This window comes from Bufo bufo, chromosome 1 (assembly GCF_905171765.1).
Source record: "Bufo bufo chromosome 1, aBufBuf1.1, whole genome shotgun sequence".
Lineage (NCBI taxonomy): Eukaryota > Metazoa > Chordata > Amphibia > Anura > Bufonidae > Bufo > Bufo bufo.
This window is the reverse complement of record NC_053389.1, coordinates 276,481,457-276,493,694: the sequence shown is the minus strand read 5'-3', so window position 1 is coordinate 276,493,694 and position 12,238 is coordinate 276,481,457.

Below are 12,238 nucleotides of genomic sequence, written 5' to 3'. Positions count from 1 at the left end.
AGACCTGCAGCCCTACCCCTGGCAAGTCACAGCGGAGGTATCCCCTACTTCCTCACCAACTGTGGAGGTAGGGGACTTCATAGACTGGTACTGGGAGGAACCCCAGTCGGCAGGTGGAGATAGGACCGTAGTCACTCCACCGGCCCAACAGGGTGGCTGGGAAGGCGGCCCAGATCCGCAACTGCCACTGGGAGTCCAGAGGGAGGAGATGGTCGGTCCCTCACCCCTGCAACAACCAGCATCACGGGTAGTGGAGACAGTCGGTCTCACTCCCCAGCGGCAGTGTACTTTGAAGGGAGAGGAGAAAACCGGTCTCTGTCCCCAACCACAGGGGGACAGCACCCCTAACTCCGATGGTGCAGATGGGACCGCAGTCTCTGCACCAGGCCTACCGGGATGCTCGACGGCCAGTACGGATCCCCCACCAACCCTGCAGGAATGCCAGGAGGAGGAGGTAAACGATCCCTCCTCTCCACAGCTGATCCGCAACAAGGTCCTGGGGGCAGGATTCCCTGACCCCATCCCAGCGGAAGAGCTGGCATCTGGGCAGAGCGCAGTCGGCCTCTGCCCTCCCCTATCCTCTTCTCCAGAGCTCGACTTCCCACAGGCTACCCCAGCGGAAGAGCTGGCATCTGGGCAGAGCGCAGTCGGCCTCTGCCCTCCCCTATCATCTTCTCCAGAGCCGGACTTCCCACAAGCTACCCCAGCGGAAGAGCTGGCATCTGGGCAGAGCGCAGTCGGCCTCTGCCCTCCCCTATCCTCTTGTCCAGAGGCTGACTCCCCACTGGCTACCCCAGCGGAATAGCTGGCATCTGGGCAGAGCGCAGTCGGCCTCTGCCCACCAAGTACCTACAGCTCCAAGCTAGAGAACCACAAGGAAGCAAGGAGTAGCAGATGCCCACTCAACAGCTGGGGACATACAGAACAGAGTCAGGCCCCAAAATTCAACAGGTCCAGTACTGGGTTGTGGGTGGACTGCCAGACTAACTCAGGTACTGACCGGTGTGAGGTCAGGTATCTGGTTAGTCTTCCCTTGGAGGGGGAGATGTGTGGCGAAACCAACCTCGCCACGGTGTTTTGGAGGGGGCTGTTTGCCAGCCTCCTGCCCCAGGATTATGGCCCATACTAACTTTGAAGGAGAAGACAGACAGGCCGCACAGCTTAAATCTGTGGAACTGTTTTGGGCAGGAAAGCCTTGCTTGCGGCCGGCCAAATGTGACTTCCATGGAATTCGGGAACCCCTGCTCGGATCTGGGTGATTTTTGGATATGTTGTTCACCCAGATCAAAGCTATCCATGGATGTATACATTATGGGGATGTGTGGGGTTTTGAGGTGTTTTCTGTGTTTTGGGAAAAATGTGTGTTTTCTGTCTGATAGTGATTAAGTTAGCCCATTACGTTTGATAATTGTATTTTGTGGATTGCGTCTCATAGAAACATAGAAACATAGAATGTGTCGGCAGATAAGAACCATTTGGCCCATCTAGTCTGCCCAATATACTGAGTACTATGGATAGCCCCTGGCCCTATCTTATATGAAGGATGGCCTTATGCCTATCCCATGCATGCTTAAACTCCTTCACTGTATTTGCAGCTACCACTTCTGCAGGAAGGCTATTCCATGCATCCACTACTCTCTCAGTAAAGTAATACTTCCTGATATTACTTTTAAACCTTTGCCCCTCTAATTTAAAACTATGTCCTCTTGTAGCAGTTTTTCTTCTTTTTTTCTTCTCTTCCTTTTTCTTCTTTTTTCTTCTCTCAGACAATGCCAGTGTGTTAGTTAATTGCGTCTCAGACAATGCTCATCGTATCTTGTTGATTGCGTTACAGACAGAGGGAAGGGGAATTTGTGTACAATTGCGGGGAGGGTTTCAATACTGTAAATGCATGTGATTGGCTAAAATATAAACTGTCACAGTCTTTTACAAGGGCCCCAGGGGGAGTGTCCCTTGCTAGGAGACCTGCATAAAAGGCTGAAAAATAACCCATTAAAGAGTTCCTGCTTTTCCCCTTTATGAAGTCTTGGCTCATGTTTGGGGGATGGGATAACTACACTCTTGGGGATTGCTATATCATAATACTCCCCTGAGTATAAGCTCTTGTAAGAGCTTGTTCCTGGTTCCTGTCTCTGCATTTAGGAGAGGTTCACCCACTGGAGCCTTTACGTAGGTCCAGGGTGGGTAGGAGACGGCGAGACCTCCACCAGACTTCGGCGGTTCGTGGGGTCTGCAGTGCTGACGGTGTCAAGTGGAGTGCTTGGAGTCCTCTGGAAGCACTAGGAGCATCTATCAACGGAGGTACCCGGTCGGGGTGCTAGGCGTTTCATTACATTGGTGGCAAGCAGTGGGATGGCGTCCTAGTGAGAGGAGAAGCAGCTCGGAGACACCGTTCGTGGATTTACAAAATTGAGGGCAACGCTAGTATCCGTACAGCGCCCCTGGCTACAGCAATATGGATGCCGTTGGTTCCTGCACAGCATTCCATGAGGAAGATCACCCGGATTACAGGGATGCCGAGCGGAAAGGCGTATGGCACCAGGCCCTGGAGGACGAGCAGCGTCGGAGGGGTGAGAGTCTTCCCAGTGAGGAGCAGAGATTACGAATGCGATTGGCGCTGCGACTACCTCTACTGGGAGAGCAACCATTGACGGAGTGGGTGTCAGAGCTTGAGACACTGGTATGGCAGGAAACCTGGCTGGATGACGCTTACCAAGCACTATGGTGGGACACAGTACGACAGTCTCCATGGATGGAGGAGTACGCCAAGCCCGAAGGTGAGGAATATAATTGCCCTGGGTTATTGTGGGAGTCTTTTGAAGACATTAACTTTGGGAGCACAGAAGAATCTAGATTTTGGGACATTACTGACTACAGGGGGGATTTGCACAATTGGCCTACAACTAGTGGAGTGAGGGCAGATCTGACCTTTCTGGTCCAAAGGGAGTGGGAGCTGGAGCAAGATTATCAACAGTTGTTTCGCTCCATTCAAGCCCAGCGCAAGATACAAGACAGTTGGATACCAGGCCCAGACCTGCAGCCCTACCCCTGGCAAGTCACAGCGGAGGTATCCCCTACTTCCTCACCAACTGTGGAGGTAGGGGACTTCATAGACTGGTACTGGGAGGAACCCCAGTCGGCAGGTGGAGATAGGACCGTAGTCACTCCACCGGCCCAACAGGGTGGCTGGGAAGGCGGCCCAGATCCGCAACTGCCACTGGGAGTCCAGAGGGAGGAGATGGTCGGTCCCTCACCCCTGCAACAACCAGCATCACGGGTAGTGGAGACAGTCGGTCTCACTCCCCAGCGGCAGTGTACTTTGAAGGGAGAGGAGAAAACCGGTCTCTGTCCCCAACCACAGGGGGACAGCACCCCTAACTCCGATGGTGCAGATGGGACCGCAGTCTCTGCACCAGGCCTACCGGGATGCTCGACGGCCAGTACGGATCCCCCACCAACCCTGCAGGAATGCCAGGAGGAGGAGGTAAACGATCCCTCCTCTCCACAGCTGATCCGCAACAAGGTCCTGGGGGCAGGATTCCCTGACCCCATCCCAGCGGAAGAGCTGGCATCTGGGCAGAGCGCAGTCGGCCTCTGCCCTCCCCTATCCTCTTCTCCAGAGCTCGACTTCCCACAGGCTACCCCAGCGGAAGAGCTGGCATCTGGGCAGAGCGCAGTCGGCCTCTGCCCTCCCCTATCATCTTCTCCAGAGCCGGACTTCCCACAAGCTACCCCAGCGGAAGAGCTGGCATCTGGGCAGAGCGCAGTCGGCCTCTGCCCTCCCCTATCCTCTTGTCCAGAGGCTGACTCCCCACTGGCTACCCCAGCGGAATAGCTGGCATCTGGGCAGAGCGCAGTCGGCCTCTGCCCACCAAGTACCTACAGCTCCAAGCTAGAGAACCACAAGGAAGCAAGGAGTAGCAGATGCCCACTCAACAGCTGGGGACATACAGAACAGAGTCAGGCCCCAAAATTCAACAGGTCCAGTACTGGGTTGTGGGTGGACTGCCAGACTAACTCAGGTACTGACCGGTGTGAGGTCAGGTATCTGGTTAGTCTTCCCTTGGAGGGGGAGATGTGTGGCGAAACCAACCTCGCCACGGTGTTTTGGAGGGGGCTGTTTGCCAGCCTCCTGCCCCAGGATTATGGCCCATACTAACTTTGAAGGAGAAGACAGACAGGCCGCACAGCTTAAATCTGTGGAACTGTTTTGGGCAGGAAAGCCTTGCTTGCGGCCGGCCAAATGTGACTTCCATGGAATTCGGGAACCCCTGCTCGGATCTGGGTGATTTTTGGATATGTTGTTCACCCAGATCAAAGCTATCCATGGATGTATACATTATGGGGATGTGTGGGGTTTTGAGGTGTTTTCTGTGTTTTGGGAAAAATGTGTGTTTTCTGTCTGATAGTGATTAAGTTAGCCCATTACGTTTGATAATTGTATTTTGTGGATTGCGTCTCATAGAAACATAGAAACATAGAATGTGTCGGCAGATAAGAACCATTTGGCCCATCTAGTCTGCCCAATATACTGAGTACTATGGATAGCCCCTGGCCCTATCTTATATGAAGGATGGCCTTATGCCTATCCCATGCATGCTTAAACTCCTTCACTGTATTTGCAGCTACCACTTCTGCAGGAAGGCTATTCCATGCATCCACTACTCTCTCAGTAAAGTAATACTTCCTGATATTACTTTTAAACCTTTGCCCCTCTAATTTAAAACTATGTCCTCTTGTAGCAGTTTTTCTTCTTTTTTTCTTCTCTTCCTTTTTCTTCTTTTTTCTTCTCTCAGACAATGCCAGTGTGTTAGTTAATTGCGTCTCAGACAATGCTCATCGTATCTTGTTGATTGCGTTACAGACAGAGGGAAGGGGAATTTGTGTACAATTGCGGGGAGGGTTTCAATACTGTAAATGCATGTGATTGGCTAAAATATAAACTGTCACAGTCTTTTACAAGGGCCCCAGGGGGAGTGTCCCTTGCTAGGAGACCTGCATAAAAGGCTGAAAAATAACCCATTAAAGAGTTCCTGCTTTTCCCCTTTATGAAGTCTTGGCTCATGTTTGGGGGATGGGATAACTACACTCTTGGGGATTGCTATATCATAATACTCCCCTGAGTATAAGCTCTTGTAAGAGCTTGTTCCTGGTTCCTGTCTCTGCATTTAGGAGAGGTTCACCCACTGGAGCCTTTACGTAGGTCCAGGGTGGGTAGGAGACGGCGAGACCTCCACCAGACTTCGGCGGTTCGTGGGGTCTGCAGTGCTGACGGTGTCAAGTGGAGTGCTTGGAGTCCTCTGGAAGCACTAGGAGCATCTATCAACGGAGGTACCCGGTCGGGGTGCTAGGCGTTTCATTACATTGGTGGCAAGCAGTGGGATGGCGTCCTAGTGAGAGGAGAAGCAGCTCGGAGACACCGTTCGTGGATTTACAAAATTGAGGGCAACGCTAGTATCCGTACAGCGCCCCTGGCTACAGCAATATGGATGCCGTTGGTTCCTGCACAGCATTCCATGAGGAAGATCACCCGGATTACAGGGATGCCGAGCGGAAAGGCGTATGGCACCAGGCCCTGGAGGACGAGCAGCGTCGGAGGGGTGAGAGTCTTCCCAGTGAGGAGCAGAGATTACGAATGCGATTGGCGCTGCGACTACCTCTACTGGGAGAGCAACCATTGACGGAGTGGGTGTCAGAGCTTGAGACACTGGTATGGCAGGAAACCTGGCTGGATGACGCTTACCAAGCACTATGGTGGGACACAGTACGACAGTCTCCATGGATGGAGGAGTACGCCAAGCCCGAAGGTGAGGAATATAATTGCCCTGGGTTATTGTGGGAGTCTTTTGAAGACATTAACTTTGGGAGCACAGAAGAATCTAGATTTTGGGACATTACTGACTACAGGGGGGATTTGCACAATTGGCCTACAACTAGTGGAGTGAGGGCAGATCTGACCTTTCTGGTCCAAAGGGAGTGGGAGCTGGAGCAAGATTATCAACAGTTGTTTCGCTCCATTCAAGCCCAGCGCAAGATACAAGACAGTTGGATACCAGGCCCAGACCTGCAGCCCTACCCCTGGCAAGTCACAGCGGAGGTATCCCCTACTTCCTCACCAACTGTGGAGGTAGGGGACTTCATAGACTGGTACTGGGAGGAACCCCAGTCGGCAGGTGGAGATAGGACCGTAGTCACTCCACCGGCCCAACAGGGTGGCTGGGGAGGCGGCCCAGATCCGCAACTGCCACTGGGAGTCCAGAGGGAGGAGATGGTCGGTCCCTCACCCCTGCAACAACCAGCATCACGGGTAGTGGAGACAGTCGGTCTCACTCCCCAGCGGCAGTGTACTTTGAAGGGAGAGGAGAAAACCGGTCTCTGTCCCCAACCACAGGGGGACAGCACCCCTAACTCCGATGGTGCAGATGGGACCGCAGTCTCTGCACCAGGCCTACCGGGATGCTCGACGGCCAGTACGGATCCCCCACCAACCCTGCAGGAATGCCAGGAGGAGGAGGTAAACGATCCCTCCTCTCCACAGCTGATCCGCAACAAGGTCCTGGGGGCAGGATTCCCTGACCCCATCCCAGCGGAAGAGCTGGCATCTGGGCAGAGCGCAGTCGGCCTCTGCCCTCCCCTATCCTCTTCTCCAGAGCTCGACTTCCCACAGGCTACCCCAGCGGAAGAGCTGGCATCTGGGCAGAGCGCAGTCGGCCTCTGCCCTCCCCTATCATCTTCTCCAGAGCCGGACTTCCCACAAGCTACCCCAGCGGAAGAGCTGGCATCTGGGCAGAGCGCAGTCGGCCTCTGCCCTCCCCTATCCTCTTGTCCAGAGGCTGACTCCCCACTGGCTACCCCAGCGGAATAGCTGGCATCTGGGCAGAGCGCAGTCGGCAGGTGGATTGTATTTTGTGGATTGCGTCACAGACAATGCCAGTGTGTTAGTTTATTGCGTCTCAGACAATGCTCATTGTATTTTGTTGATTGCGCTACAGACAGAGGGAAGGGGAATTTGTGTATAATTGCTGCAAGGGTTTCAATACTGCAAATGCATGTGATTGGCTAAAATATAAACTGTCGCAGTCTTTTACAAGGGCCCCAGGGGGAGTGTCCCTTGCTAGGAGACCTGCATAAAATGCTGAAAAATAACCCATTAAAGACTTCCTGCTTTGCCCCTTTATGAAGTCTTGGCTCATATTTGGGGGATGGGATAACTACACTCTTGGGGATTGCTATATCATAATACTTCCTTGAGTATAAGCTCTTGTAAGAGCTTGTTCCTGGTTCCTGTCTCTGCATTTAGGAGAGGTTCACCCACTGGAGCCTGGAGCCTTGTCGTAGGTCCAGGGTGGGTAGGAGACGGCGAGACCTCCACCAAGCTTCGGCGGTTCGTGGGGTCTGCAGTGCTGACGGTGTCAAGTGGAGTGCTTGGAGTCTTCTGGAAGCACTAGGAGCATCTATCAACTGAGGTACCGTATTACACTAATACAGGCACAGCAGTAACCACAGATTTAGCTGAATATAAATTGTAGGCCTAGTATTTAGGCGGTGGATAACAGGTATACGTTTACGGACAGAATTAGACTTGGTGATGCACGGTAGCGTTTTAAGTTATTGAGAATGACCCTATCCGCACCTTCAATCTAATATACCCTTTTATGGATAGATTTAAACTTGGCCTGATACAGCAGAAAACAATTATTTAGGGAATTGCTAAGTTGGGAATTTTATTCAACCCAGAACAAAAACTGTGCTTTGGCAGACACTAAATAACTTTGCTAGGCACAGCAGTAACCACAGATTTAGCTGAATATAAATTGTAGGCCTAGTATTTTGGCGGTGGATGACAGGTATACGTTTACGGACAGAATTAGACTTGGTGATGCACGGTAGCGTTTGAAGTTATTGAGAATGACCCTATCCGCACCTTCAATCTAATATACCCTTTTATGGATAGATTTAAACTTGGCCTGATACAGCAGAAAACAATTATTTAGGGAATTGCTAAGTTGGGAATTGTATTCAACCCAGAACAAAAACTGTGCTTTGTCAGACAGCAGACAGTATTACAATTGGCTAGCCACAGCTGAAACACCAGATTTAGGGTACTTCTATTTTGGCAATTGTATTTTACCCCTCAATAAAATAGCAAGCACAGCCAAGCCCCTGATGTAGGATATAGCAAAAAAAACAACACACTATTGATGGTTAAAAATGGACTTGGTGGCAGCTTGTGCTGGCGCACCACAAGACACAAAATTGCCGCCGATCACCCCAGAAAAAAGTGACTGAAAAACGCTCTGGGCAGCCTTAAAGAGGACCTTTGCCTTAAAGAGGACCTTTCACCAGAATAAAGTATCTAAACTGACTATACAGACGTGTAGAGCGGCGCCCAGGGTTCCCCCTGCACTTACTGTTATCCCCGGGCGCCGCTCCGTTCTCCGGTTATAGCCTCCGGTATGTTCATAGTTAGGCTCCACCCAGGGGAACCTGCCGGCGTCTCTTTCTCCTATGCTGTATCGCTGGCCAATCGCAGCGCTCAGCTCATAGCCAGAATTTACAGAATTTGATTTCAAACTCCTTACCACACATTTGGGCCCCTAGAATGCCAGGGCAGTATAACTACCCCACAAGTGACCCCATTTTGGAAAGAAGAGACCCCAAGGTATTCGCTGATGGGCATAGTGAGTTCATGGAAGTTTTTATTTTTTGTCACAAGTTAGTGGAATATGAGACTTTGTATGAAAAAAAAAATCAAAAAAAAAAATCATCATTTTCCACTAACTTGTGATAAAAAATAGAAAAATTCTAGGAACTCGCCATGCCCCTCACGGAATACCTTGGGGTGTCTTCTTTCCAAAATGGGGTCACTTGTGGGGTAGTTATACTGCCCTGGCATTCTAGGGTCCCAAATGTGTGGTAAGGAGTTTGAAATCAAATTCTGTAAAAAATGACCTGTGAAATCCGAAAGGTGCTCTTTGGAATATGGGCCCCTTTGCCCACCTAGGCTGCAAAAAAGTGTCACACATCTGGTATCTCCGTACTCAGGAGAAGGTGGGGAATGTGTTTTGGGGTGTCATTTTACATATACCCATGCTGGGTGAGAGAAATATCTTGGCAAAAGACAACTTTTCCCATTTTTTTATACAAAGTTGGCATTTGACCAAGATATTTATCTCACCCAGCATGGGTATATGTAAAAAGACACCCCAAAACACATTCCTCAACTTCTCCTGAGTACGGAGATACCAGATGTGTGACACTTTTTTGCAGCCTAGGTGGGCAAAGGGGCCCATATTCCAAAGAGCACCTTTCGGATTTCACAGGTCATTTTTTACAGAATTTGATTTCAAACTCCTTACCACACATTTGGGCCCCTAGAATGCCAGGGCAGTATAACTACCCCACAAGTGACCCCATTTTGGAAAGAAGAGACCCCAAGGTATTCGCTGATGGGCATAGTGAGTTCATGGAAGTTTTTATTTTTTGTCACAAGTTAGTGGAATATGAGACTTTGTATGAAAAAAAAAATCAAAAAAAAAAATCATCATTTTCCACTAACTTGTGACAAAAAATAAAAAATTCTAGGAACTCGCCATGCCCCTCACGGAATACCTTGGGGTGTCTTCTTTCCAAAATGGGGTCACTTGTGGGGTAGTTATACTGCCCTGGCATTCTAGGGGCCCAAATGTGTGGTAAGGAGTTTGAAATCAAATTCTGTAAAAAATGACCTGTGAAATCCGAAAGGTGCTCTTTGGAATATGGGCCCCTTTGCCCACCTAGGCTGCAAAAAAGTGTCACACATCTGGTATCTCCGTACTCAGGAGAAGTTGAGGAATGTGTTTTTGGGGTGTCTTTTTACATATACCTATGCTGGGTGAGATAAATATCTTGGTCAAATGCCAACTTTGTATAAAAAAATGGGAAAAGTTGTCTTTTGCCAAGATATTTCTCTCACCCAGCATGGGTATATGTAAAATGACACCCCAAAACACATTCCCCACCTTCTCCTGAGTACGGAGATACCAGATGTGTGACACTTTTTTGCAGCCTAGGTGGGCAAAGGGGCCCATATTCCAAAGAGCACCTTTCGGATTTCACAGGTCATTTTTTACAGAATTTGATTTCAAACTCCTTACCACACATTTGGGCCCCTAGAATGCCAGGGCAGTATAACTACCCCACAAGTGACCCCATTTTGGAAAGAAGAGACCCCAAGGTATTCGCTGATGGGCATAGTGAGTTCATGGAAGTTTTTATTTTTTGTCACAAGTTAGTGGAATATGAGACTTTGTATGAAAAAAAAAAAAAAAATCATCATTTTCCACTAACTTGTGACAAAAAATAAAAAATTCTAGGAACTTGCCATGCCCCTCACGGAATACCTTGGGGTGTCTTCTTTCCAAAATGGGGTCACTTGTGGGGTAGTTATACTGCCCTGGCATTTTCCAGGGGCCCTAATGTGTGGTAAGTAGGTAAATGACCTGTGAAATCCGAAAGGTGCTCTTTGGAATGTGGGCCCCTTTGCCCACCTAGGCTGCAAAAAAGTGTCACACATCTGGAGAAATATCTTGGCAAAAGACAACTTTTCCCATTTTTTTATACAAAGTTGGCATTTGACCAAGATATTTATCTCACCCAGCATGGGTATATGTAAAAAGACACCCCAAAACACATTCCTCAACTTCTCCTGAATACAGAGATACCAGATGTGTGACACTTTTTTGCAGCCTAGGTGGGCAAAGGTGCCCAAATTCCTTTTAGGAGGGCATTTTTAGACATTTGGATACCAGTCTTCTTCTCACGCTTTGGGGCCCCTAAAATGCCAGGGCAGTATAAATACCCCACATGTGACCCCATTTTGGAAAGAAGACACCCCAAGGTATTCAATGAGGGGCATGGCGAGTTCATAGAAAAAAAAAAATTTTGGCACAAGTTAGCGGAAATTGATTTTTTGATTTTGTTCTCACAAAGTCTCCCTTTCCGCTAACTTGGGACAAAAATTTCAATCTTTCATGGACTCAATATGCCCCTCAGCGAATACCTTGGGGTGTCTTCTTTCCGAAATGGTGTTATTTGTGGGGTGTTTGTACTGCCCTGGCATTTGAGGGTCTCCACAATCATTACATGTATGCCCAGCATTAGGAGTTTCTGCTATTCTCCTTATGTTGAGCATACGGGTAATGAGATTTTTTTTTTCCGTTCAGCCTCTGGGCTGAAAGAAAAAAATGAACGGCACAGATTTCTTCATTCGCATCGATCAATGTGGATGAAAAAATCTCTGCCAAAAAAAGAAAAAGGAGGGGAAAGGCGTCTGCCAGGACATAGGAGCTCCGCCCAACATCCATACACACTTAGCTCGTATGGCCTGGCAAACCCGATTTCTCCATTCACATCAATCGATGTGGATGAATAAATCATTGCCGGGATTTTTTTATTTTTTTATATATACAAAGTGTTTGCCAAAGTATATGAACACCGCCACCTCCTCAGCTCATATGCCTCGGCAAACGTATCTTTTACTGCAGAGGAGAAATCTCGTCTTGCAGCGCCGCATACACCGACTTGCGTGTAATCTGACAGCAGCGCAATGCTTCTGTCAGAATGCACATCAGTGCTGCAGCTAGTCGATCGGTTGGTCCACCTGGAAGGTAAAAAAAAAAAAAAAAAAAAGAAAAAACCAGGCCGCAACGCAATAAATTTATTAACTGTTGAACGGAACATAGAAACTTTTTTTTAACTGAACGTTTAACTTTTTTACTTACCGGTAATTTTTTTTTTTGTTTAGTTTTTTTTACCTTTATAGAACAAACCTCTCCTTCCCCATGGGACAATGTGCAAAGCGCAAATCGCCCAAAGATGTGGCGAAGTACGTTATGCACTTTATCCCAGGTGAAAGGAGAGGTTTGCAGCAGCTGTGAGTAAAAGGGCCCTAATAGCCCTGTGTGCCTGTCCTGTGAGATGCAATCCCTATGCTAGGTGTACCTGTGTGTGGTACTTCCGGAAACACTCTCCATAGCATAGGGCAGGGTGGTCAGGACAGTCAGGACAGAAATAGCGGGTGTCACGCCTTATTCCACTCCTGCTACAGACACGACATTTTTTTCGGGGTGGCGGTTGGGTTGAGGTACCAGCAACGACACTGGGGAAATGTCGCTCGTGTAGACGGCTAACTACACTGGTGGATGGGGCCACGGAACCTCCTGGGTAAAGGAGGTTCTCGATGATCTCTTCCTGGAAT